This window comes from Capra hircus (assembly GCF_001704415.2).
Source record: "Capra hircus breed San Clemente chromosome X unlocalized genomic scaffold, ASM170441v1, whole genome shotgun sequence".
NCBI classification, from domain to species: Eukaryota; Metazoa; Chordata; class Mammalia; order Artiodactyla; family Bovidae; genus Capra; species Capra hircus.
In genome coordinates, this window is record NW_017189517.1 from 33,018,766 (window position 1) to 33,044,939 (window position 26,174).

At 42.4% G+C, this 26,174-nt stretch overlaps 1 non-coding gene across 1 annotated transcript; it reads left to right on the forward strand.

Annotated features, from left to right (window-relative positions):
* The first annotated feature begins 4,690 nt into the window (after positions 1-4,690).
* TRNAD-GUC lies at positions 4,691-4,762 on the forward strand. Its single transcript has one exon. It is a non-coding gene; the product is annotated as a tRNA-Asp (tRNA).
* The last annotated feature ends 21,412 nt before the right edge of the window (positions 4,763-26,174 follow it).

Here is a 26,174-nt window from a genome sequence, read left to right on the forward strand (position 1 = left end):
AACAAGATAATTTGATAGAGATAAATACTATGAATAAAATAAAACGGGGACTTTCCTGGTCATCCAGTGGTTAAGAATCCACCTTCCAATGCAGGGATGGGTTCAGTCCCTGGGTGGGAAACTAAGATCCCACATACTGTGGGGCAACTGAGCCCATGCACTGCAACTAGAGAACCCACGTGCCACAACTACTAAGCCTGTGCGCTCTAGGGCCTATGCTCTACAACAAGAGAAACCCATGCATCGCAACTAGGGAAAGCCCTCTAGCCTCAACAAAGAGCCCATGCACTGCCACAAAGACCCACCACAGTCCTCCTCCCAAAAAGGAAAGAAAACAGGCTGATGTATTAGAAAGTGATAGCAAGGAAAGAAGTGGCCATTACAGGCCTTTCTGAAAAGGTGACATTTATGCTGAGTCCTTAATGACAAGAAGACATCTATCACATGTAGAGAATTATGAGATCAGCATTCCAAATAGAGAGAGGAATTGGCACAGAAGCCCTAATGGACTTGTTTATCAAACAGACAAGACAGTGAGACTGAAATATAGGGATCAAGAGGGAACTGGCACAAGCTGAGGCTGAAGAATCATGCAGGGGCCAAATCCTGTAGGGCTCTTATATGTCACTGGAAAGAGTTTGGATTTTATTCTAAGTGAAATGAGAAGTGATGGTTTCAAGCAAATGAGTGATGATCTGACATATTTAATTAGATTTTTAAAAAATATTTATTTATTTATCCATTGAGCCTTTGCCCTGAGTCATGCCTATTGAAAATCCCAGGTTTCAGTACCTTCCTTGATGCCCCAACAAGAAATGATCCCTTCTTTTCCCGGTGCAGTTCTTAAGGCCTACAGAAAAAAACTACAACCACGAGCATTTATATAGTTTCAACTTATAAGGTTATATGCATGTTCTTATTTAGACTCATAGTTAACACTGCCCTGTCCTATAACCCGTTGAGTTTATGTGTCTCTCCCCCTTAATGTTCAACTAACTCTCTGAGATCAGGGACTAGGCCTTATGCCACAAATATTCATTGATATCTATTACTACGTGTAGAGTGTGAAATGACATCATATCTTCATCTATACACAGATATATCTCAATGCAGTCAACTTGTTTTGAAAGTTGAAAAGCATCTAGAATTTCTATAAGGAATCCCTTATGGCATTCACCTCACAAGCTATCAGTTTAAAGAGGCCTGAATCTTATTATGGTGATCAGATTGAAATGTATAGACATATCGAATAACTATGTTGTGTAAAACACACTTATAATGGTGTTGTAGGGCCATTATAATGAAAAAGCAAACAAACACAAAAACTCATAGAAAGACAAGATATTTATGGTTACCAGAGGTGGGGTGGGGGAGGGGAATTAGATGAACACAGTCAAAAGGTAAAAACTTCCTGTTATAAGATAAATACGTACTAGGGATGTAATGTCGGAGAAGGCAATGGCACCCCACTCCGGTACTCTTGTCTGGAAAATCCCAGGGACAGAGGAGCCTGGTGGCCTGCCGTCTATGGGGCATGACTGAGGCGACTTAGCAGCAGCAGCAGCAGCCACAGCAGCAGCAGGGATGTAACGTACAGCATGATAAAGATAATTAACACTGCTCTATGTTATCTATGAAAGTGGTTAAAAGAGCAAATCCTAAGAGTTCTCATCACAAGGAGAAACACTGCTTTTCTTTTTGTTTAATTTTGTGTCCATGAGATGAGATAGGCTTCCCAGGTGACTCAATGGTAAAGAACCCTTCTGCCAATGCAGGAGATGCAGGAGATGCTGGTTCTATCCCTGGGTTGGGAAGATACTCTGGAGAAGGGCATGACAACACACTCCAGGATTCTTGCCTAGAGTGGATTCTTGCCATACAGAGGAGCCTGCTGGGCTACAGGGGGTCACAAAGAGTCAGACACAACTTAGTGACTGAGTCCACATGAGCATGAGATGATGGATGCTCATGAGGCTTATTGTGGTCATCATTTCATGATGTGTAGCATCAGGTCATGATGCTGTACTTCTTTAAGGGGTATTGCTGTAAGGCAATCATATCTCAATAAAACTAGTAGATAATAAATACAAATAGGCCTGTCTCTCATTCACTGGGGACTGAGTACTGAGCTTCCACCCCTTCACGTGGCCAGGTGCTGTGTCATATGTGCGTTCTAGGGCACAATTATGGTTATGACTCAGCATGCTGAAAGCTGTACATAATAATATGGAATTGCAGCATTAGTCAAGTTCTGCTGCATTAGGGGTTACAAACACTGAGACAATTCATATAGGAAAGATAGGGGAGCGAAATACTCATTAATATCTATTATTTGTAATAATAGCAATTTTTTTAATGTTTCAGTACTATTCTGAATTTTTTTCATCTAAACAGGTGTTAGCCATATCTTTAGTTACAGATGTAGAAACTAAGGCACATCCAGGTTGAGTGACTTGGATGAGTCACACAGGTGACAAGTTTCTGAGTTGAGATTTGGGACGCCCCACCCCATTTGTAGGGCTTCCCAGGTGGCACAGTAGTAAAGAATCCGCCTGCCAATGCAGGAGATGCAAGAAACATGGGTTTGATTCCTAGATCTGGCAGATCCCCTGGAGAAGGGAATGGCAACCCACTCCAGTATTCTTGCCTGGAAAACTCCATGGACAGAGGAGCCTGGCAGGCTACAATCCACGGGGTCACACAGAGTCAGATGTGACTGAGCACGCATGTGCCAAACTGAAGCCCAGTGAAAGGAAGTGGCTTGTTTAAAGTCATATGCTTGTTGGACCACAGGCTTCTCATGCCTCACGGAGTAATCCTTCCCAACAACACTTCGCTGATGGCAGGGAAAACAAGTGGATGGCACACCCTTTAGGGCTTGAGCCATTCTGACCTTTTCTTTTGGTGACAGCAAATGAGAACAGTCAATGCATGTAAAACACGTGCCTAGCAAATAGTAAACATGCAGTAAATGGTAATGGCCTTCTTGCCCTCTCAGTCTCGGCTCCCACATAGCTCATTCTGCCCACCATCAGCCAAGGATCTCTTCTGGCTCGCAGTTGAGCAGGTTAGCCAGGATGACCCTTATTAACAATGAGAGATGAGATTACAGACTGAAACTTAAATCAGTAAATGAGAAGGCCAGACTACCTCAGCTTAGTGGCATGGCAGTGGCAGAAACAAAAGCTCAGAAGCAGGGTCAAACAGAGGTGACTAGTGTTGAAAAGTTCCTGCCCACTGGAGCACCAGACAGGCATCTGGTAGCCAGTGCAACTCATGAGCTGCCACAACCCCCACAGCCAAGCCCAGCTCTGGACCATTGAAACAGCAAGTGGGATGCAGGGAAATCAGCCATGGAGGCAGTTTCCTAGAATCTTGAGACCATAATCTTGAGACTTTCTAGGGGAAAATTAATTTTTCTCATTATACCAGTACCTCTATAGCTGGAAGTGTGTAACTAGGCGTGACTGTTGGTGAGACAGGTGGCCCTTATTTAATAGAATAGACCCAACTTTTGCTTGGCAAATCCAACCAATTATCTTCCTTTCTCAACTTCCCAATTATCTTCCTTCTCATTATCCTGGGAAACATCAGATTGAGTGCAATCACATCACACTTAGAGGGATAGCAAATTTAGTGAAATCTCTTATTTATATGAAAAAGAAACCCATAACCATATGCTAAATTTGCCACAATTTTTCTCAAATATCAATAGAAATATTGTGCTCAAAACATCAGAAAATAGAACTGTTGAAAATAAAAGTATAACATAATCCCAGCAACCAGGCAATATCTGCCAATAACATACTGGGAAGTGTTAGCAGTGTGGTTCTGCTTTTAACTAGTGTCAAACCACCTTACTGCTTCCAAATTGACATTCAAGGTAATTTCCTATACATTTTGGGCACTTTGCCCATTGCTTCCCCTTGTTGGCCACTTTCCAGACATCTGTGCCTGATTAAACCTGTAGCATCTGATGAGGATCCTTGGGAAGAAAAGCTAACAGTGCCTAAGATCTAAAGTGGCAGTCAATTTCATTGTGGAAGGCAAAAGAGGAGAAAAGAGCTAAAGGAGTCTGTGGCTGGGGTGTCTGTCGCCCAGGCTTCCCTTGCAGAGGTTGTGTAGACAGACTGTAAGCTTTCATGTCATATGTCATAACTGGAATCATTCATCTTCTAGACATTTCTGAGACTCCAATGCCAGCCCCCACTCTCCTCCCAAAAGGCTCATTTTCACACTCTCCATGATCTAGCTTAGGTGGGCAATGCCAAAATGGCAGGTTTTCTTGGAGTTTCTCTTCCACTAACCTGCAAAATGCATTCTAAGATCACATTCTCATAGTTACAGATGACAGCACAGATGGAAAAATTAACACTTATGAGTTAAAGCACTCCAGAATTCTGGTATGCACATTCTTCAAAGCCGCACCTGAGGGACTGCTACTACAGTGTAGGAGATGATGATAGATGGGAGTAACCAATAAAGCATCCATTATTTGCCAGCGACCACTTATCTCCCTATTTCTATGATAACATCCAGGGAGTGACCAGGGTACTTGGACAGAAAAGAAAAGAAAGGACCAGAAACCTTGATAACTGCTGCTTTTGAAAAGTTGCCAACTCTCTTTCTAGGGGTTCCTATGCAAAACAGAGTGGTTAAATACCAAATTAATAAAGCAGGTCTTGGGAATTCCCTGGTAGTCCAATGGTTAAGACTTGGCACTGTCACTGCCAGGGCCCAGGTTCAGTTCCTGGTCGGGGAACTAAGATTCCATAAGCCGTGCGGCATGACTCTCCCCTCCCCCCCCCCAAAAAAAAAAAAAAAGGAAAGGAAAAAAAAAAAAAAGCAGGTCTTGTTCTTTGTTGATGTGCTATTAGCAGCCATTGAGTGAACATAGAAGGAAAATGAGGAGCAACTGAAAGCCACATTCTCAGGATTTGTCAAGAGAAGTGGGTAGCAAAAAAAGAAAAAAAAAGGAAATTGTCTATTATGTTAGATTATGTGTCCATTCTCAAATGTTCTAATAGGAGAATATATTATAATATAATAAATTAATCTTTAAATGCTAAAAAGAAGAGTAAGAGGTAGCACATTGGGGAACAACACCCCTCCATTGTTTGGCAATCTGGTGATGACATGGTGGTAGAGTACAAGAGATACACGGTGGAAGCCTGAATTCTCCTTCAAACTCAGTCATTATTTAACTGTGTGGCTCCAGGCAAGTAAGTTCCTCATCCATGAAAATTGACATAATTTAGCCTCCCAGACTATCTGTCTACTTCAAAGCATGATGACAAAATTGCATTCAGTATACTTTGGTTTCTTATACTGGTTGAAGCCATCAAAAATCTCTGGATAAATATATGTTTTTAAAAAATGTCTTAAAATCAATAAAGAACCACATTAATTATGAACTATCAGAAAGAGAAATTAAGAAAACAATCCCACTTAAAATTTCATCCAAAAAACAACAAAATACCTAAAGAATAAATTTAACCAAGGAGATAAAAGACCTGTACCCTGAAAATGACAAATCACTGAAGAAGGAAATGGAAGAAGAAACAAATAAATGGAAATAAACTCAGTGCTCATGTGATGGAGCATGGGTTGCTTCTTAAAATGTCTATACTGCCCAAAGTGATCTACAGATTCAATGCAATTGCTATCAAAATTGCAATGGCATTTTCCACAGAAATCAAACAAAGATTCCTAACATTGGGATAGAACCACAAAAGACTCAAATGGCCCAAGCAATCTTGAGAAAGAAGAACAAAGTTGGAGATGTGCTCCTTGATTTCAAACTATATTACAAAGCTATAGGAATGAAAGCTATATGGTATTATCATAAAAAGGACACATAGCATCAAACCTGGACTGGCGATTCATTTCACATATGATATTATACATGTTTCAATGCCATTCTCTGCCGGGAGCCAGCACGAGGAGTCCCGCCTGTGGCAAAGGCCATGAGGTTAAGGGGTCCAACAGGCAAAGGCGAGTCAGGCCTTAAGGGAGCCTCGCTGAATTTTCTCGAACATCTACCCCCAAAACCAGAGTCTGCCTGCTTTATTGTACTGTGCTTTCCACTCTTCTGACATAACAGGGGGCTATCCCCGACCACCTTTCTCTGGAAAAAGTTAACTTAGAGCTCCAATTGACAGTCTCCTGCATATGAAAAGAATCTTTCATCTCATACCCCTTTGATGGCTCTCTAACTTGCCTGACAGGTTTAACTACACATGTGAATTGTTTACGGCCCCCAACTGCGAGAGGCACAAAGCTTAAAGCATCTTAAAGATATAGAGCCTTTTCTAAAGAGCTAAAAATTATATTGGTGATGGGTTTCACTGTTGAGTCAATGACTGCTGCCAGACCTCCATATTCTTCATCTTTTAGGCACCTGGAGGATATTATTCAATGTAATTGGGATATAGAAAAAGGAATATAGTAGTTTTGATGTTAGCAACACTAGGCTTTTGAGTTAGTAAACTTTCTCTTTGTTATAAATCACTGTACTCCACTTTCTTTGTTATAAATCGTTGTGTCCTTGCTATGTAAGAATGTAACCTTAATTAATGCTTTCTGAGAGTGGCACCAGACTTTTGGAAAGAACAACACTTTTAAGACAAATAAGTTTTCTAGTTGACAGACCCTTATCAGAAAAGGCCGTAAAATGTTAATAGGCCTCCTGTCCAGAAGGTGATGTAAATCACCTAAGACTTGTGTATACAGCTAGGTATGCAGAGAGAAAGCCTGGTCTTAATAAGAGTCAGGGCTGCTGACGCTGCATAACTTTGTATTATCCATTGATCTCTATGTACAACCAAAAGTATAAAAAAATTTCCTGGACAATAAAGGATGGACCAGTCACTGGAAAGACTGGTTTCCTCCGTGTGGTCTTTTCTCCTTCTCTTCTTTTCTGGCTGAATTCCCATCCGGGGCGTGGAGGCTCACCATATCTACTTACTTGCCCTGGCTTCTAAGACCCACGCGAGAGGGAGCCCAAGGCGGGGCACCCTCCGCTATTCAAGCGGGCACCGGTGGCCTATGTAGATGGTGCAAACCTCTTGTCTTGAGGTTTTATTAGTTTTCCACATAAACCAAGTTATTCAGCATCTTTTCTCCACTAATTTTCCTACTACACTATTCTCTCCTAATCTAATCTTATATTTCTAATTAAATAATTCTTTTCTAAGACGCCAACTCCGTTTACCCTTTGAATTACCCTGGATCCATCGGGGCTGGACCCCGGCAATTCTCCCAAATCATCCCACCCTCTTCCTCTCCCACAGAGTCCAAAAGACTGTTCTATACATCTGTGTCTCTTTTGCTGTCTTACAAAACCAATACAATATTGTAAAGTAATTAGCCTCCAATTAAAATAAATAAATCTATATTAAAAAAAGACAGATCAATGGAACACAAGAAACAGCCCCAAAATAAATTCATGAATTTATAATAATTCAATTCAATTCAATGGCGACCGCATGGATAGTAGCCTGCACCAAGCTCCTCCTTCCATGGGATTTTCAAGGCAAGGGTACTGGAGTGGGTTGCCATTTCCTTTTCCAGGGAATCTTCCCAACCCAGGGATCGAACCTAGGTCTCTCACATTATAGACAGATGCTTTACCATCTGAGCCACCCTATTATTTTATGACAAAAGAGCCAATTATATACAACGTGGAAAGGACAATCTCTTCAATAAGTGGTGAGAAAATTGGATAGTCACAAGAAAAAGAATGAAATGGGACCACTATCTTATATAATACACAAATTTTAGATCTAAATGGAATCAAGACTTGAACGTAACATTTGAAATCATAAAGCTCTTAGAAGACTACAGAGGCCATGAGCTCATTAACACACATCTCAGCAATGATTTTCTTGGCTCTGACACCAAAAGCAAAAACAAATAAAGGGAACTACACTAGACAAAAAATTCTGCACATCAAAGAGAACCATCAACAAAATGAAAAGGCAACCCACCAAATGGAACAAAATATTTGTAAATCATATATCTTATAAAGGATTAATGTAGCCATGAAATTAAAAGATGCTTGCTCTTGGGAAGGAAATCTATGACAAACCTAGATAGCATATTCAAAAGCAGAGACATCACTTTGCCGACAAAAGTCCATCTAGTCAAAGCTATGGTTTTTCCAGTAGTCATGTATGGATGTAAGGGTTGGACCATAAAGAAAGCTGAGTACCAAAGAACTGATGCTTTTGAATTGTGGTGCTAGAGAAGACTCTTGTGAGTCTCTTTGACTGCAAGAAGATCAAACCAGTCAATCCTAAAGGAAAGCAACTCTGAATATTCACTGGAAGGACTGATGCTGAAGCTGAAGCTCCAATCTTTTGGCCTCCTGATGTGAAGTGCCAACTCACTGGAAAATACTCTGATGTGGGAAAGACTGAAGGCAAAATGAGAAGGGAGTGGCAGAGAATGAGATGGTTAGTATCACCAAGTCAATGGATGAGTTTGAGCAAACTCTGGGAGATAGTGGGGGACAGAGGAGCCTAGTGTGCTGCAGTCCATAGGGTCACAAATAGTTGGACGTGACTTAGTAACAGGACAACAACAAACCAAAATATATAAAGAACTCATACAAACTCAATAGCAAAACAAAACAAAACAAAACAAAACAAAAACAATCCAATTAAAAGTGGGCAGAGGATCTGAACAGACATTTTTCCAAAGAAGGCATGCAGATGCCGAATAGTCATATCAAAATATGCTCAACATCACTAATCATCAGGGAAATAAAAATCAAAATCACAATGAGGTATCACCTTTCACCTGTTAGAATGACTATTATGAAAAAGACAAGAAATAATAAGTGTTGGCCAGGATGTGAAGTAAAAAGAATTATATTGTTGGTGGGAATATAAACTGATGCAATCACTATGGAAAACAGTATGCTGCTGCTGCTAAGTCACTTCAGTCATGTCCGACTCTGTGCAACCCCAACAGCCCATCAGGCTCCTCTGTCCCTGGGATTCTCCAGGCAAGAACACTGGAGTGGGTTGCCATTTCCTCTCCAATGCAGAAAAGTGAAAAGTGAAAGTGAAGTCGCTCATTTGTGTCTGACTCTTAGTGACCCCATGGACTGTAGCCTACCAGGCTCCTCCGTCCGTGGGATTCTCCAAGCAAGAGTACTGGAGTGGGGTGCCATTTTTTTTTCCCAATGGAAAACAGTATGGGGATTCCTAAAAAGCTAAAAACAGAATTACCATATGATTCAGCAATTCCACGTTTGGGTATTTATCCGAAGAAAATGAAAACACTAAATCAAAAAGGTATATGTACTCCCATGTTCACTGCAGCATTATTTACAACAGCCAAGATATGGAAAAAGATGTGCAAGATTCACACATTTGCAAGACTGGTTCCAAATAGGAAAAGGAGTCCGTCAAGGCTGTATATTGTCACCCTGCTTATTTAACTTCTATGTAGAGTACATCATGAGAAACGTTGGACTGCAAGAAACACAAGCTGAAATCAAGATTGCCGGGGGAAATATCAATAACCTCAGATATGCAGATGACACCACCCTTATGGCAGAAAGTGAAGAGGAGCGAAAAAGCCTCTTGATGAAAGTGAAAGAGGAGAGTGAAAAAGTTGGCTTAAAGCTCAACATTCAGAAAACGAAGATCATGGCATCCGGTCCCATCACTTCATGGGAAATAGATGGGGAAACAGTGGAAACAGTGTCAGACTTTATTTTTTTGGGCTCCAAAATCACTGCAGATGGTGATTGCAGCCATGAAATTAAAAGATGCTTACTCCTTGGAAGAAAAGTTATGACCAACCTAGATAGTATATTCAAAAGCAGAGACATTACTTTGCCAACTAAGGTCCATCTAGTCAAGGCTATGGTTTTTCCTGTGGTCATGTATGGATGTGAGAGTTGGACTGTGAAGAAGGCAGAGCACTGAAGAATTGACACGTTTGAACTGTGGTGTTGGAGAAGACTCTTGAGAGTCCCTTGGACTGCAAGGAGATCCAACCAGTCCATTCTGAAGGAGATCAACCCTGGGATTTCTTTGGAAGGAATGATGCTGAAGCTGAAGCTCCAGTACTTTGGCCACCTCATGCGAAGAGTTGACTCATTGGAAAAGACTCTGATGCTGGGAGGGATTGGGGGCAGGAGGAGAAGGGGACGACAGAGGATGAGATGGCTGGATGGCATCACGGACTCGATGGACGTGAGTCTGAGTGAACTCCGGGAGTTGGTGATGGACAGGGAGGCCTGGCGTGCTGCGATTCATGGGGTCACAAGGAGTCGGACACGACTGAGCGACTGAACTGTGCGTGACACACACACACGATGGAATATCATTCAACCATTAAAAAGAACAAAATTTCTCCATTTGCAATAACATGGATAGAACTTGAGCACATTATGTTGAATGGAATAAGTCAGACAAAGAAAGATAAATACTAGATTATTTCATTTCTATATGGAATCTAAAACAGAAAATGATCCAAGTTCATAGAGACAGAGAACGGATTGCTGCTTGCCAGAGACAGAGGGTTGGAGTGGGGGTAAAATGGTGAAGGTAGTTCAAAGGTACAAACTTCCGTTATAAAATAAATGTCATGCATGGAAATGTAATCTATAGCATGGTGACTACAGCTAATACTATATTGCATATTTGGTCTCTTAGAAAAGTTGCAAAGAGAATAGTTCTCACAGAAGAAAAAAATCTGTGATTATATATGAAGACAAATGTTAACTAGACTTATTGCAGTGATTGTTTTTCAGTATATACAAGTACTGAATCATTGTGCTGTATACCTGAAACTAATATAATGTCATATGTCAATTACACTTCAAAAAAATAATAAAAAAAGCTAATGATACTGATTAAAAAAGAAATTAGGTTAATGGGATGAAAGGAAAGAAATGTACAGTAATGGTTAATAAAATATTACACACATAAAAAACAAACAAACGAAAAAGAACTAACAAGGTAGCAAGTACTATAGGACAAAACTGAAGTGATAATAGGAACCTAAAAAGTTAAGTGAGCATGGAGGTAGTTTCTTTTGCCCTAAGGGGTTTTTCTAATGGTAGAAAGTTTGAGCTTTCATGTTGAAGCCTTGTGGGTCAAAGGGGACAGAAATCAAAGCCCAGAACAGCAGAATGTGAGAAATATGACAGGAAACTCTCCCCACAGAAATCCAGGGCTCCAAATAATTATACTTACAGGATATGGGTGAATCATACCCGAACCTTTTAGACAGGGAGGGAGAGAAGGATGAGGATAGGGTGAGGGAAGCAGCCAGAGCTTCAGGAAAGAGGAAGATGTGGAAGGACTCAAAAGCCATAATTTAGACTTGATCTAGAACTAGTAGGGACCAGCATCAAAGGTTTGGGGCAGCAGATGAGTGGCATTTGAAGAGGTGTTTGGGGAAGCTGAACCTAGTGGCAAAGGTGGGGTTACTGGGTGAGGTGAGTAGTTTCGGAGCTTCTGGGAGAAGAGTTAAACAGTCTCTAAGGGCATCTGGTCAAGGCTATGGTTTTTCCTGTGGTCATGTATGGATGTGAGAGTTGGGCTGTGAAGAAGGCTGAGAGCCGAAGAATTGATGCTTTTGAACTGTGGTGTTGGAGAAGACTCTTGAGAGTCCCTTGGACTGCAAGGAGATCCCACCAGTCCATTCTGAAGGAGATCAACCCTGGGATTTCTTTGGAAGGAATAATGCTAAACCTCATGTGAAGAGTTGACTCATTGGAAAAGACTCTGATACTGGGAGGGATTGGGGGCAGAAGGAGAAGGGGACGACCAAGGATGAGATGGCTGGATGGCATCATGGACTCGATGGACGTGAGTCTGAGTGAACTCCAGGAGATGGTGATGGACAGGGAGGCCTGGCATGCTGCGATTCATGTGGTCGCAAAGAGTCGGACACGACTGAGCAACTGAACTGAATTGAACTGAAGGGCATCTGGGCAGACTGCATCCCAAACATTCCCCTTACATTGTCCCTGAGGGCAACCACCCAAGAGGGCAAAGTGAGAGCAATTCAGCCATCTCTTCTCCTCATCCCTGCCCAGCAAAGTCTGTCTGGACTCCAGCTTTTGCCTCAGTGCCTACGCAAACACTAATAAGTGCCAAGGCATTGCCATGGAAACCACTGCTTCAGCTTTCTCATGGAATGCTCTGCAGCAGCGAGGCTTCCTGCTCTGGGAAGCTTTTTGCAAATATTTGAAGAAAATGGCAAATGCATCAGCCAGGAGTGTACACGTTCAACTGGCTGGTGGGGTGTGGATGTGGAAGGAAGGGGCTACATCATAGTGCAGGGTCCATTGGGAAACTGACTCAGCTGTAGGACCACTGAAAAACAAAGACCTTTGAAAGCCACAGTGCTTTTAGTTAATAGGCTAGGCTCCTAACGTTTCACCTCTTTCCACTAGCACAAGGTTATACCCTAGGACCTGAGAGTCTCAATTGCATGCCCCAACTCCAGGAACCCATCAGTGACACTCTGAAATTCCCTATGGCACAGCTCAACATGATGGAGTAAAGTCTGGTGGAATAACATGGAACATAGCAGGGCTGAGAACTGCAGAGGGGAAAACATCCATAATGATAATAACCAAGAATAAATCTTAGTTAATTCTGTACAGAGCACTGCTCTAAGCACTTTCTAGGGGTTTTCTCATTTAATTCTCACAGTATCCTGTGAGGTTGGTCCTATGAGCCTGAAGTAGCTTCATGATTTACCCAGGCACCCACAGGTCACAGAGCTGAAGGTGTGAACCATGATTCATCATACATTTGTAACCATTCTGCCTTCCGTTTTTCTTTCTGATGATGGCTTTATTGTGAAATACAGTATGCCTTAAAAGTATGTGAAGGGCTTCCCAGGTGGTGTTAGTGGTAAAGAATCCACCTACCAAGCAGACGATGCATTTTCAATCCCTGGGTTGGGAAGATTCCCTAGAGGATGCATGGCAACCCACTTCAGTACTTTTGCCTGGAGAATCCCTTGGGTAGAGGAGCCTGGCAGGCTATACAGTCCATGGTGTTGCAAAGAGTTGGACATGACTGAACTCTGGGAGATGGTGATGGACAGGGAGGTCTGGCATGCTGCGATTCATGGGGTCACAAAGAGTCAGACACGACTGAGCGACTGAACTGAACTGAACTGAACTGAGCTACTGAGCACACACACACACACACACACACACACACACGTAAAAGTATGTAAAAAACATATAGGTATTTTCTTAGTTATATTTGTCTGCTTTCAGTAATTGATCCATAATGTTGATGATGATGATTATAATAGTTAACATTTACTAGGCAGTTAGTTGTTGCCAAGGAGGGTCCTAAATGCTTCACCTATCTTTTATCTTACATAATTCTTACAACAACCCAGTGAATCAAGGACTTCTATCATCACCTCTATTTTAGAGAAGAGTAAAATTGAGGCTTGGAGAAGTTAAATAACTCAACCAGTGGAATTTGGCAAAGCAGGGACATGAACCCAGGTCTCTCTGATTCCAAGGCCCTACTGCCATATGCAGTCATTAAGTGCTATTCTCTCTGGACTTAGGTTGAGTCTTCTAGTGCAGGCAAACCTCCCCCCTCCACTACTCTGATAGCATCTTGGAGACAGTTTTTTTTTGCTATATCTGCATTTCCTGGAACAGTTAAGAACCCTGAGGGGCCCAGCCCCTCTCTAATATGCAGGATGTCCCCCTTGGATTCTCAGGGTGGGCAAATGTTTCTCAGCCAGGACCCTACTATTGGGTGCCTCATAGGACCCTTTCTTTCATTCATTAATTTATTCATTTATTTTTGGCTCTGCTGGGTCTTTGTTGTTGCACGGGCTTTTCTCTAGTTGCAGTGAGTAGGGGCTACTCTCTAGTTGTGGTGCACTGGCTTCTTATTCTGGCTTCTCTTGTTGTCAAGCATGGACTCTAGAGCACATGGGCTTCAGTAGCTGTGGCATGTGGGCTCAGTATTTGCAGTTCCCGGGCTCTAGATCATAGGTTCAATAACCGTGGCTCAAGGGCTTAGTTGCCCCGTGGCATGTGGGATCTTCCCAGGTGAGGGATCAAACCTGTGTCTCCTGCATTGCAAGGTGGATTATTTACAACTGAGCCACCAGGGAAGCCCCACAGGACCCTTTTTTTAGCCACAGGGCACCACACAGGCCCAGCCACTTTAGGGAAATTCATTCACCTATTTGCTCATACCTAGCTTGCCTTCCTTGGAGAAGGAAATAGCAACCCACTCCAGTGTTCTTGCCTGGAGAATCCCAGGGATGGGGGAGCCTGGTGGGCTGCCGTCTATGGGGTCGCACAGAGTCGGACACGACTGAAGTGACTTAGCAGCAGCAGCAGCTTGCCTTCCTGGTTTGGGTTTCAGACAAGTTTAGGGCAGGCTATACTGACCCTCCATCTCTGATCATTCATGAGGCTGCATCTGTGTGGGCTGCAGTCTAGCCGGATTCTCCAAGAAAGAAATCATCTCTGCCCCAGTTCTCTCACTGTTCTTTGTCTTCATGGTCTATTAAAGCATCAGCTTGGTCTGCTGAGCTTAGAGTAACTCCAGCACTCTCTCTTACTGAGCAACCTCACCTGGAGGTGTACTTCTCCTGGTCTTTAGTGAGTGGCGGGTGGTGGAGGGTAGATGAATTGATGCTATTTTTTGCTTAGAGTCTAAAGTCAAATGGCAGCTGCAGGTACAGCTAGGTCAGATATAAAACTGAAAATCTGATGGCATCAGCTTTATAACATGATAATTCCTCTCATTTAAGAGCAACAGGAACCTTACAAATGGGAAGTCTATAAATCAGCAAGTAACATTCAGCACATTAATGAAACAATTTCACCCAAAGCCTCTTGTCAGTCAAAGCTGTCCAGGATCTGACAAGGAGGCAGCAAGTAAAACTGGATTTCTGAGTAATATAGCTGCTTTGTGAGCATGAGAAGGGTGACGGGTTGAACTTGCCCTTTATGCCACTGAATTTCATGGATTGATCTTCAAATATCATCCAGGGAAACACAAGCTTAAATGACAGCGACTGCCATAGGAGAAAGAAAACTACTAAGTTCTAAGTAAACTTGGTTTATCTGAGGTATTACTTGCTACTGACTAGCTGGGGTGACCTTGTGAAGCAAGTCACAGAACTTCTGATCAGGAAGTGATGATAAAGTTATCTTGTCTAATCCTCTCCTGATGCTTGAATATATTTCATAATACCAGTGACTACCGGCATCCTGGGAGTGACAGGGAACTTGCTACCCATCAAAGCACTTCCTCCAACTCTTAATGAGCTTTCAATTTCATCTATTTTGCTATTTAACTAGCACTTACATTGTGCTTCATATATGTCAGATACTGATGTAAGCAAATCACAAATTTTGAACTATTTAATCTTTAAAATAACTTTCTGATATAGGTAGGCTTCCCAGGTGGTGCTAGTGGTAAATAACTAACCTGCCGATGCAGGAGATGCAGAGACATGAGTTCAATCCCTGGGTCAGGAAAATCCCCTGGAGGAGGGCATGGCAACCCACTCTGGTATTTTTGTCTGAATCCTATGGACAGAGGAGCCTGGCAGGCTATAGTCCATGGGGTCGCAAAGAGTCAGACATGACTGAAGCGACTCAGCATTGCATTGCATTGCATGATGTAGGTAGTATTATCCCAATGTTACAGGTGAGGAAGCTGAGTGTCAGAGAGGCTAAAATACTCAAAGTCACACAGCTAGTGTCAGAGTCAGGATTCTGACGGAAGCAATGAAGCTTATCACTGTATGCTCACACACTGCACTGTGATAAACTCTTTTATTGAGCTGAAACATGTTTATCTCTGTAACTTTGTTACCTCATTGGTCCTAGTACTTACTCTTCCTGCAGTCCCAAAGGCTACATTATTTAACCTCAGAAAGGCCTTTTCTACTCTTGAGTGCAAGGCAGATTAGGATGCTGCAGCCATTGCTATAAGAATGATGGGTGGGATTGGGTGGGGGAAGGAGGAATGTGGGAAGAATTGGGAGACTGGGATTGACACACACACACATATTATTGATACTATGTATAGAATAGATGACTAATGAGCATCTACTGTATAGCACAGAGAACCCTACTTAAGGCACTGTGGTGACCTGAATGGGAAGGGTGTCCAAAAGGGAGGGGATATATGCATATGTATGGCTGATTCATTTTGCTGTACAGTAGAAACTAACACAACATGATAAAGCAACTATAGTCCAATAAAAATTGATTAAAAAAAAAAAGAATGATGGGGTTAGTGCCCCAGTTCAGCTGGGCAGAGGATGGCAGAGCACTTTACTGTCAATGTACCAGACCCAGAGATGGAAAGAAACTGCTCTAAAGTCACAGAATGAGTTGATGATAGAGTTTGAACTTGAATCTATGTGTTTGGACTTCATGTTAATGTCCTTTATGCTCCAGTCCCTGAGGCTATGTCCATCCTTGCCCACTGCTCCCAACACACACATTATTATCATTGGTAATAATTGTAGCTACCATTCAATGAATGCTTACCTAATCTGTACCTGATTCTCTGCATGCATTGTCTTGCTTAACCCTGAGAAATACCTCTACACTATGAGATAGGTACTACTATCATCTTCATTTTACAGAGATAGAAATCAAAACACAAGCAGGCACTTGCCAACAGTCAAACAGCTAGTAAGTTGCAGAACTTTTTTTTTTTTTTAATATGGACCATTTGAAAGTCTTTATTGAATTTGTTACAATATTGCTTGTTTTATGTTTAAGTTTTTTGGCCACAAGGCAGGTGAGATCTTAGCTCCCTGACCAGGGATCAAACTCACACCCCCCTGCATTGGAAGGCAAAGTCTTAACCATTGGACAACCAGGAACATCCTCAGACCTTGCATTTGAAATGAGATCTTTCTGTCACTAGAGTTTGGGCTTTTCATCACTACGTTGCAGACCTCTCCATAATATTCACAGAACTGGGGCACCTTGTTGAATCCCTTGTTGAAAGGGAGATTATGAGTGTTAAAAGCCCATGAATAACTATAGATATCCTGTTCCTGATATAATCAAATTTTTATTATATTGAAAGAATTTGAGAGAAAAAGAGAAAGAATGGATTTTGCCTTTAACTGAGATAAGACATGAGAATATAACTAGTAAAACATGGTGGGGGAGACTCATGCTTGCTTTTAATTTTACAACAAAGTTTTCCTCAGCACCTACTGTGTACCCGATACTGTGTACTAGAAAGACAGTAGACCTGCGCTGTGTGCTACTTAGTAGGCTCAATTTTGTTTCTTACCAGGGTAATGCCAAGTCTCTATGACTAAGGGGAAGACAATATTCACTCTACTTCCTCTAAGAACTGAAATATTTGGTTACCCTTGAGTGATTAAAAACCACAGTATCAAGGAAAGATGAGTTTGTGAACAAACAAGGGATGTGGGACAATTAAAAAAGCCATCTACACCCTTACAAACCTCAAATGGAAATCCTTTCAATTTTAAAACAGTGGCAGGGAATCAGGGAGCTTAAAAAAATTGGCACAAAAGGTTGATAGCCTTCATATATAAAGAGTTTCCAATTTGTCAAGAAAAATAGACACTAATGGTTAAGTGGGCAAAAGGTACAACTATTTTCTAAAGGAGGAATTATAAATGGCTAATAAATATGTGAAAAGCTTCCAAACTCACCTAGAAATAAAATACATAAAATGAGGTAACAGTCAGAAGCAACTTTTGCGTATTAAATAAATCCCCCCAAAGATTTTTTAATGAAAGGACTCAACGTTGGCAAAAGAAAGTCCTGCAGGCTCTCTTATGCATGGCTAGTTTCAATTGGGCAAGTTTTCTGTAAAGTTTTCCCTGATGCTGGGAAAGATTGAAGGCAGGAGAAGAGCGTGTCAGAGGATGAGATGTTTGGATGGCAACACCGACTCAATGGACATGAAACTGGGCAAACTCCCAGAGATGGTGGGGGACAGGCAGACCTGGTTTGCTGCAGTCCATGGGGTCTCCAAGAGTCAGACACAACTTGGCGACTGAACAACAACAAAAATAAGTATAAAAAGCCTGTGCTTCCCTGGTGGCTCAGATGGTAAAGAATCTGCCTATAGTGAGGGAGACCAGGGTTGGATCCCTGGGTCAGGAAGATACCCTGGAGAAGGGGATGGCTATACACTCCAATATTCTTGCCTGGAGAATTCCATGGATAGAGGAGCCTGGTGGGTTACAGTCCGTGGGGTCACAAAGAGTCGGACACAACTGAGCAACTAAGATTTTCACTTTCTTTTCACAAAAACCTACATTTAGACCCATGGCATCTAATGACTTGCCTGAGGTCTATGTGAGGGGCAGCTATGGTCCACAGGTCTATCTACTTACTCAAAAGACATTCAGCACACACAACTTTGATCAGTCAAGCTTAGCCTCATGTAATTCTTGGTGTCTCAACTAGACTTTGGTCTTTGTCCAGGGCCACCTCCTTTAGCAAGTCCATTGCACTGAGTACTAGTTCAAAGAATCACTGCCTAGAGATGTATGAACTGATGGAAATGGTGTTACATAGGGAACCCAAGCCCCACATTTCACATTATACAGTTAATAAGCCTGAGTTTTGGCATTAGCTCTTCCACTGATGGCCATTTGGCTTTGGGGAGTTTACTTTCCTCTCTGTTTCAGTCTCTTGACCTGTCCACTGGGGTTGGTTTTATTCACCTGTCAAGATGACTGTGGAGTGAGGCTCTGCCACTTGATCTTGAGAGAGCTACTTCACCTCTCTCAGAATTTCAATTTTCTCATCTATTTAGTACTTCTCTCATAGCGGGTTGAAGTGGAGAAGGAATGAGAAACTGCATGGGAAGAACTTAACACTGTGCCTAGAGTAAGAATTAAAAAAAAAAATATATATATATATATATATATATATAAGGGGGCTGAAGCATAATCTCTTCTAGTCACACAGCATTTAAAATCCTATTTTTAAAACATTTTCTTTCTATTTTTTCTCTCTCTCTAGGAAAGCCTGAAAACATCTACTAATGTTTCATAGCTATGACCACAACCTCTGCCTTCTGGCATGCCACACCACTTCCCCACCCCACTCCCCGCCTGCTCTCATGCCAGGCACCATTCGGTCCCCAGCATGGCATCGACTACCCACAGCAAAGTACAATAAGTGCTTTGCGAAAATTCAGCCAACTGCTTACAACTCCCTCTGGGTGTGGCATCGCAGTGGCTATTTAATGGGGACTAAACTGAGGCTTAGAGATTTGGGTGAGTCCCTGCAGATGGCAGCAGCTGAAACAAGAGGCAGAATCCTTAACCCGCAATAACCACAACTATGTCCATTAGCATAGCATTGCATGTGTTCAGGGCTCTTTCCTGATATCTCCATTGAACTGCCCAACAAGGCTATGAGGCCAGTGGGGCAGATATTACCATTGCCATTGAAAAGATGAGGAAGTGAGGCTCAGAGAAGGACAGCCTTGACCAAGGTTATACAGTTAGCTAGCAGAAGAAGTGACATTAGATCCTAGGTCTAGTCTAGAGCTCTTTCCACTACATCTACCACAGGCTTGACATAGCTGTCTAGGTCAGTTTCAAAGGAGTGCAGCTCAGGTAAGATACAGAGGTTGTCTTGGGAAAAAAGAGCAGATGACATTGACAGCAAGCCCACCCTTTGTCCCCATAGTAATCTACTTGCCCTGACCTGGGAAATAACTAAAAGACTGAAACAGCAGCATCCATGGAGTACTACAAAGGTTGTCTAAAAGATCAGACAAAGAAGCTTATATAAAAATTGTATTTTACATATTGTTGGAAAGGGAGGAGTGGAAGAGCAATGACAACGTGATCACTGGAGCATTCAGGCAGTCTCTCGCTTATGAAAGGTGACCTCCATTTGTTCTCTGGATCATTTTAAAAAAATCTCTGGGCATTTATCTGTCTCTCTTTCTCTGTCTCTCTGGAGATATAGATATAAATACATAAGACAGATAGACATATAGATATCTTCACCATCTTTGGCAGAGAAGGCAATGGCACCCCACTCCAGTAATCTTGCCTGGAAAATCCCATGGATGGAGGAGCCTGGTAGGGTGCAGTCTATGGGGTCACTAAGAGTTGGACACGACTGAGTGACTTCACTTTCACTTTTCACTTTCATGCATTGGAGAAGGAAATGGCAACCCACTTCAGTGTTCTTGCCTAGAGAATGACAGGGACAGGGTTGCCTGGTGGGCTGCCGTCTATGGGGTTGCATAGAGTTGGGCACGACTGAAGCGACTTAGCAGCAGTAGCAGCAGCAGCTCCATCTTTGGCCATATTTTAGCCTTCTGAGTAGTTTACTGTGACCATCTCCCAGGAAATAATCTATCCTTCAGTCTTACTCTGCAGCTGCCATCCTCATGGACAGAATAAAGTACAGAGAGAATTAAGAATAGCAGGGGAAATTTAAAGTAGGACTGTGTGTATGCATTTGTATGTCTGTGTGTGTGCATGTGCACAGGGGCAGGAGAAATGAGAACTTGAAATTAAGAGAAAATGTTCCCAGCTCTGCTAGGGTGCTGACACTGAAATGATGTAAGGCATAAGATTGTGGAATTGCTTTTTAAGAATATATGAGATTATGCCCCTTCACGTGAAGGCTGTAGAATAACAATAATAATCACAAAATTAAGGTCAAATGTATTGAGATATGTTGTTCAGTCTCTCAGTCATGTCCAAATCTTTGTGATCCCATGGACTGCAGCATGCCAGGCTTCCCTGTCCTTCACTATCTCCTGGAGTTTGCTCAAACTCATGTCCATTGAGTCGGTGATGTTATCTAACCATCTCATGCCCTGCTGCCCTGTTCTCCTTTTGCCTTCAATCTTTCCCAGCCTTTTTTTGGGATTAGAATGAAAACTGACTGTTTCTAGTTATTGAGATCTTATGATGTGCCAATTACCCTGCAAAATGCTTTATAAACATCATTTTACTTATTCCTCACAACTCTGTGAGGTAGGTATCATCATCACATTTTACAGACAAAGTTTAGGGGAATTAAGTAACTAGACCAATGCCACACTCTTAATGTCACAGCTCAGGCTGAACCCAAGCATCCATCTCCAAAGGCTATGACTTAAACATTACACTCTATTCTTCTGCAGGGGGATGAACTCCCCCCTACTCCCACCTTGCTCCAAAATAAGACATAATACTTATGCAAAGTTCCTCAGAATGCCGTTATGCTTTTCACTTTGTTTCATCCTTATAACCAGTACTATCAGTCCCCACCTTATAGTAAAGAAAGTTAGGAAAGAGAAAGTAAGGGAAATTGTTCAAGGTTCCATGGCTAGCTAATGGCAAAGTCAGAATTAGAAGACAGGAGTCCTGACTCCCAGACCAACGTTTTTCCATAATGTTATATCTGCTTCAGAGCTTCTGACATGGACCCCAATGCTCCCTCTGGGATTGACAGACATGTAGCGAGAGCTGGACCTAGTGACTTGCTCCTAAGGGACACAATATAGCAAAAGTGATGGGAAGTAACTTCATTGATTAACAGCCAAGGCTGTTAATCCATCTTGCTGACACCCTCTCTCCACTGCCTTCGTTGGCTAGCCACACTAATGCTGTAAACTGCCACACAGGAGAGGCCACGTGCCAAGGAACTGAGGGTGGTCTCCAGACAGCAGCAAGACCTCAGTCTGACAACCCACAAGGAGCTGCATCCTCCCAACAACAATATGAGTGAACTTCAAAGTGGATTGTTCCTCAGGTGAGCCTTGAGATGACTACAGTCCTGACAAGCACCATGAGGCAGCCTTGTGAGAAAACCTGCTTAGCTGTGCCTGGACTCCTGACCCACAGAGCCTGGGAGATTATAACCATGTTTTGTGGGAAGTCATTAAGCTTTGGGATGATTTGTTATGTAGCGATAGATAATTAACACAGTATGATTCCAGCCAACAGCTTCATTGATCTTCTGCTTATTTACAGCAAAACAAAACCATGGCATAGCCCTGGAGAGGGTTGAGGAAAAAGATCTAGATGAGCTTTTTAACTCCAGGGGGAAGTTGTGAATTTAAGGATCGCCTCCTGGCCTCCTTTGCTATTTGCTTTGCCCTGAGGTTCTCATAGCCATGTCCCAAGGTGGTGCAAGTGGACCTAGGGCCTCTCATGCCCTACTAGTCATAGTCCAGTTTCTCGGTGCTTGACTTGTGTTAAAATCAAGTGGCTGATATGACCCAGCAATCCCACTGCTGGGCATACACACCAAGGAAAGCAGAATTGAGACACGTGTACCCCAATGTTCATCAGAGCACTGTTTACAATAGCTAGGACATGGAAGCAACTTAGATGTCCATCAGCAGACGAATGGACAAGAAAGTTGTGGTACATATACACAATAGAATATTACTCAGCTATTAAAAAGAACACATTTGAATCAGTTTTAGTGAGGTGGATGAAACTGGAGCCTATTATACAAAGTGAGGTAAGTCAGAAAGAAAAATACCATTACAGTATACTAACGCATATATATGGAATTTAGAAAGATGGTAATGATGACCCTGTATGCGAGACAGCAAAAGCAACACAGATATAAAGAACAGACTTTCGGACTCTGTGGGAGAAGGCGAGGGTGGGATGATTTGAGATAATAGCATTGAAACACGTATATCACCATATGTGAAACAGATGACCAGTCCAAGTTCCATGCGTGTAACAGGGCACTCAAAGCCACTGCACTGAGACAACCCTGAGGGATGGGATGGGGAGGGAGTTGGAAAGGGGTTTCAGGATGGGGGACACATGTACACCCATGGTTGATTCATGTCAATGTATGGCAAAACCCGCTACAATATTATAAGGTAATTAGCCTCCAATTAAAATTAATTAATTAAAAAACCCAAGTGTCTGAAATATCAGGTCAGCTTGGTAAGCCCCTTAAGTGCCTCCCCTTAGGAGTCCCCCCGTAGGGCCCAAGGCCCCACACTAGGCTATCTTCATTCCAGCAACTGTAGCTGCTCCCCAGCCACTGGCCCAACCACAGAGCTATTTCGGAATTTCTCAGTGTGGGCTGCAGTAAGTGAGGGGTTTTGACAGACTCCCTAAAAGCAATTAGCCAAATGGGAATCACTTACACTCAATTTTCAAGTGGCTAATTTGGTGTGGGGGAATCTTCTTTAAAAGGCGTGGGTGGCAGACATCCCAGTGTATCCTGTAACTATTTTCACTAGCTAGCTTAGCCAAGGGAGTTGCATTCCCACACACTAAGAAAAGTCTCATCAAGGGGGTCCACCCGAGTGCTTTCTTTGCTTGCTCAGGCATCTCTACTAAATGAGAGTCGAGCCAGAGAGAGTTACTTTTCACCCTGTCAGCAGAAACTGGAAGGTGAGTGCAGGCCACTGTGGGGCTTTAGCAGAGCACTGCCCTGCCTGTGAGGTAAGGTTCCTCCTCTGGCTCCACATCCTTAGCCCCTGTATGTCTTATGAATGCCTGTGTGTGCCTGGACTGGTAGTTATGGGGGAAGGAGGAGGCAGGGGAGGGGCATGGCAGATTGGAAGATGTGCACTCCCCCACAGACAGGAAAGCCTGAGCTAGCATCTCCTCTCACAGTTGTAGGTGACGAGTGTGAAGATTTGGCTCTTGACAGCTACATGTGACACACATATAGAGGGAGCTGTGGCCATAAAGACCCTGTGTTTGTGTGTGCAGACAGGCTGTGAATGGGAGCATGGGAGCGCACCACTGAACGAACTCTCACTATATAGAGTGTTTCCGGGTCAGTGTACCTAAATCTAGTGATGAAAAATCAAGCCACAATGGGACTATGTATAGATGTGTAGCACATCTCAAATTCTCAGTGTGAGTCATTCACTGATGTGCGTGTATGAGTATACCTTCCTGTGTGTTAGTAACAAGGGGAAAGAAGCACGTGAACATGAAACTGACATGGAGCCCCATGAAGAGTCCTTTAAGAAAAGGGCAAGGAAGAAGATCTGGCTCTTTAAGTGCCCACCCAGAGGGAGCTGAACCAAACTACTGCATTTCCTCAACAACTGAGCCAATCCCTGCCCCCTTCTCCCTCCACTGCAGTCATCAAGAGAAAGGGAAATGGTGCAAAATCACCCCTCCCTCAGCTGAAATGGACATGACCTCCCTGCTTCTTTCTTTCTTAACAAGTGTCTGTAAGTACCTGCCCAGCTTGGCTCAGCAGTTAGCTTTCTTCCCTTTGTTTTTCATTATCTTCATTTGATCTGCAGAGTCTACTGTTCACAGGTGCACCCAGTTAAGAAGAATGGTTAAATGCAGTGCTGTGAGCCGCCCCATCTCAATTTCTGACTGTTCCCGAAAATTACAAGAGAACTGGCTACCAGTATAGCAATAATGGATTATCTTGCACCCAGAGGTCTTTCACCCTGAAGAATAAGCTTGGCTGAAAACCAGAGCTGCTCACATAATGTTCCATTCCCGCCTGTAGTTACACAAAACACAACCTGGGTTTAATGGTCCTCGAGAATATTGATCTACATGTTTACAAGCTTGGGCAAGTTTCTGGATGAAAGATGCTAACATGGTGGTGAAAAAGAAATATTACTTCTTACTCTAGACCAAGCAAATTGTGGCAAATGCAGTGGTGAGCCTCTCAACCATTTTTGTGCTATGGACCCCATAGCAGTCCAATGAAACCTATGGATCTCTTTCTAAACAACATTTTTAAATGTATATAGGATTACCAAGGAAATATTGAAATAAGCCCATTATTTAAAAATTTGTGGGGACTTCCCTGGTAGTCCAGGGGCTAAAATTCCATGCTTCCAATACAGGGGGCCCGGGTTAAATCCCTGGTCAGGGTACTAGATCCCACATGCCACAACTAAGACCTGGTACAGCCAAATAAATAAATAAAAAGAATTTTAAAAATTGTAATATAGTCACATATGTTCCTTTTATTAACATGTTAAACAGGTTTTAGCAGAAGGTCTCATAACTAATGTAATTTGCAAATAGTGATCAGCACAAATGATATTTCAAGACATTGGCAATGACTATAATGTTACAGGATAAAAACATCTGTGATTTCTACTGGTGATAAAATTACAACTACTGTAATACTATTGTGGCTTATTGCCAAATCTGTAACAGAAGTAAAAGCTAAATTTCAGTTAGAGATTTGTAAAAATACAAACATACTTTTTTTCTTATTCAAATTCAATAGACCCTCCCTGCATTCTATGCATGAATCCCTAAGTCATTAAATTTTCTTGAGGCATAGAGACAGCATCAAAGCTGAAAAAGCAGTAGCAACTCCTAAATAAGAGAATGTTCTGACCACCTGATCACCTCTGAAAAGTCAAAGAAGGCTGAGAACAATGAAGTCAGTGATTGTATTAGATGCATAAAGAAACAAAGACAAGTGCATGAACAAACAACAACAGTGGAAATGTTTGGAAATCAGAACTGATTCAGTCATAGATATTTACAGTCACTACAATAACTAAGCATGGTGATAAACCAGCCTCCAACCAGAAAGGGTTAAAATATATTTTGCTACTTTGTTCTCTGCTCAAAGAAGCACTACATTGGTTTCCTTCTCTCTATAGGAGTAAGCCTAATTTTCTTGGGTTGGACTTCAGGGGTTCCCAGTACCTCCTTCCTATAGGAAGCCTTCCCTAACCCTCTCAAATAGTGACTCACTTCTTGCTCTAGACTACCCCAGTCATATAGTACTCACTTGCTGTATCCTGGTTCTCTGTTTCACATATCTCTTTCTTCCATTAGACTGTGAGCTCCCCAAGATAGGAGCTGTGTTTTTTTCTCTCACTGTAGGTATTCAATTTGTATGCACTGGATGTATATGCTATTGAGTCAATTCCAATGGATGAGCCATTGCAAACAATTGGCTTTGACCACATTTCTCATCCAATTTGTAATTTGCCTGGGACAAAGATGAGGGTGGGTTTCATTAGTTGTATCAGTTCAGTTCAATCGCTCAGTCGTGTCTGACTCTTTGCAACCCCATGAATCGCAGCACACCAGGCCTCCCTGTCCATCACCAACTCCCAGAGTTCACTCAGACTCACGTCCATCGAGTCAGTGATGCCATCCAGCCATCTCATCCTCAGTCGTCCCCTTCTCCTCCTGTCCCCAATCCCTCCCAGCATCAAAGTCTTTTCCAATGAGTCAACTCT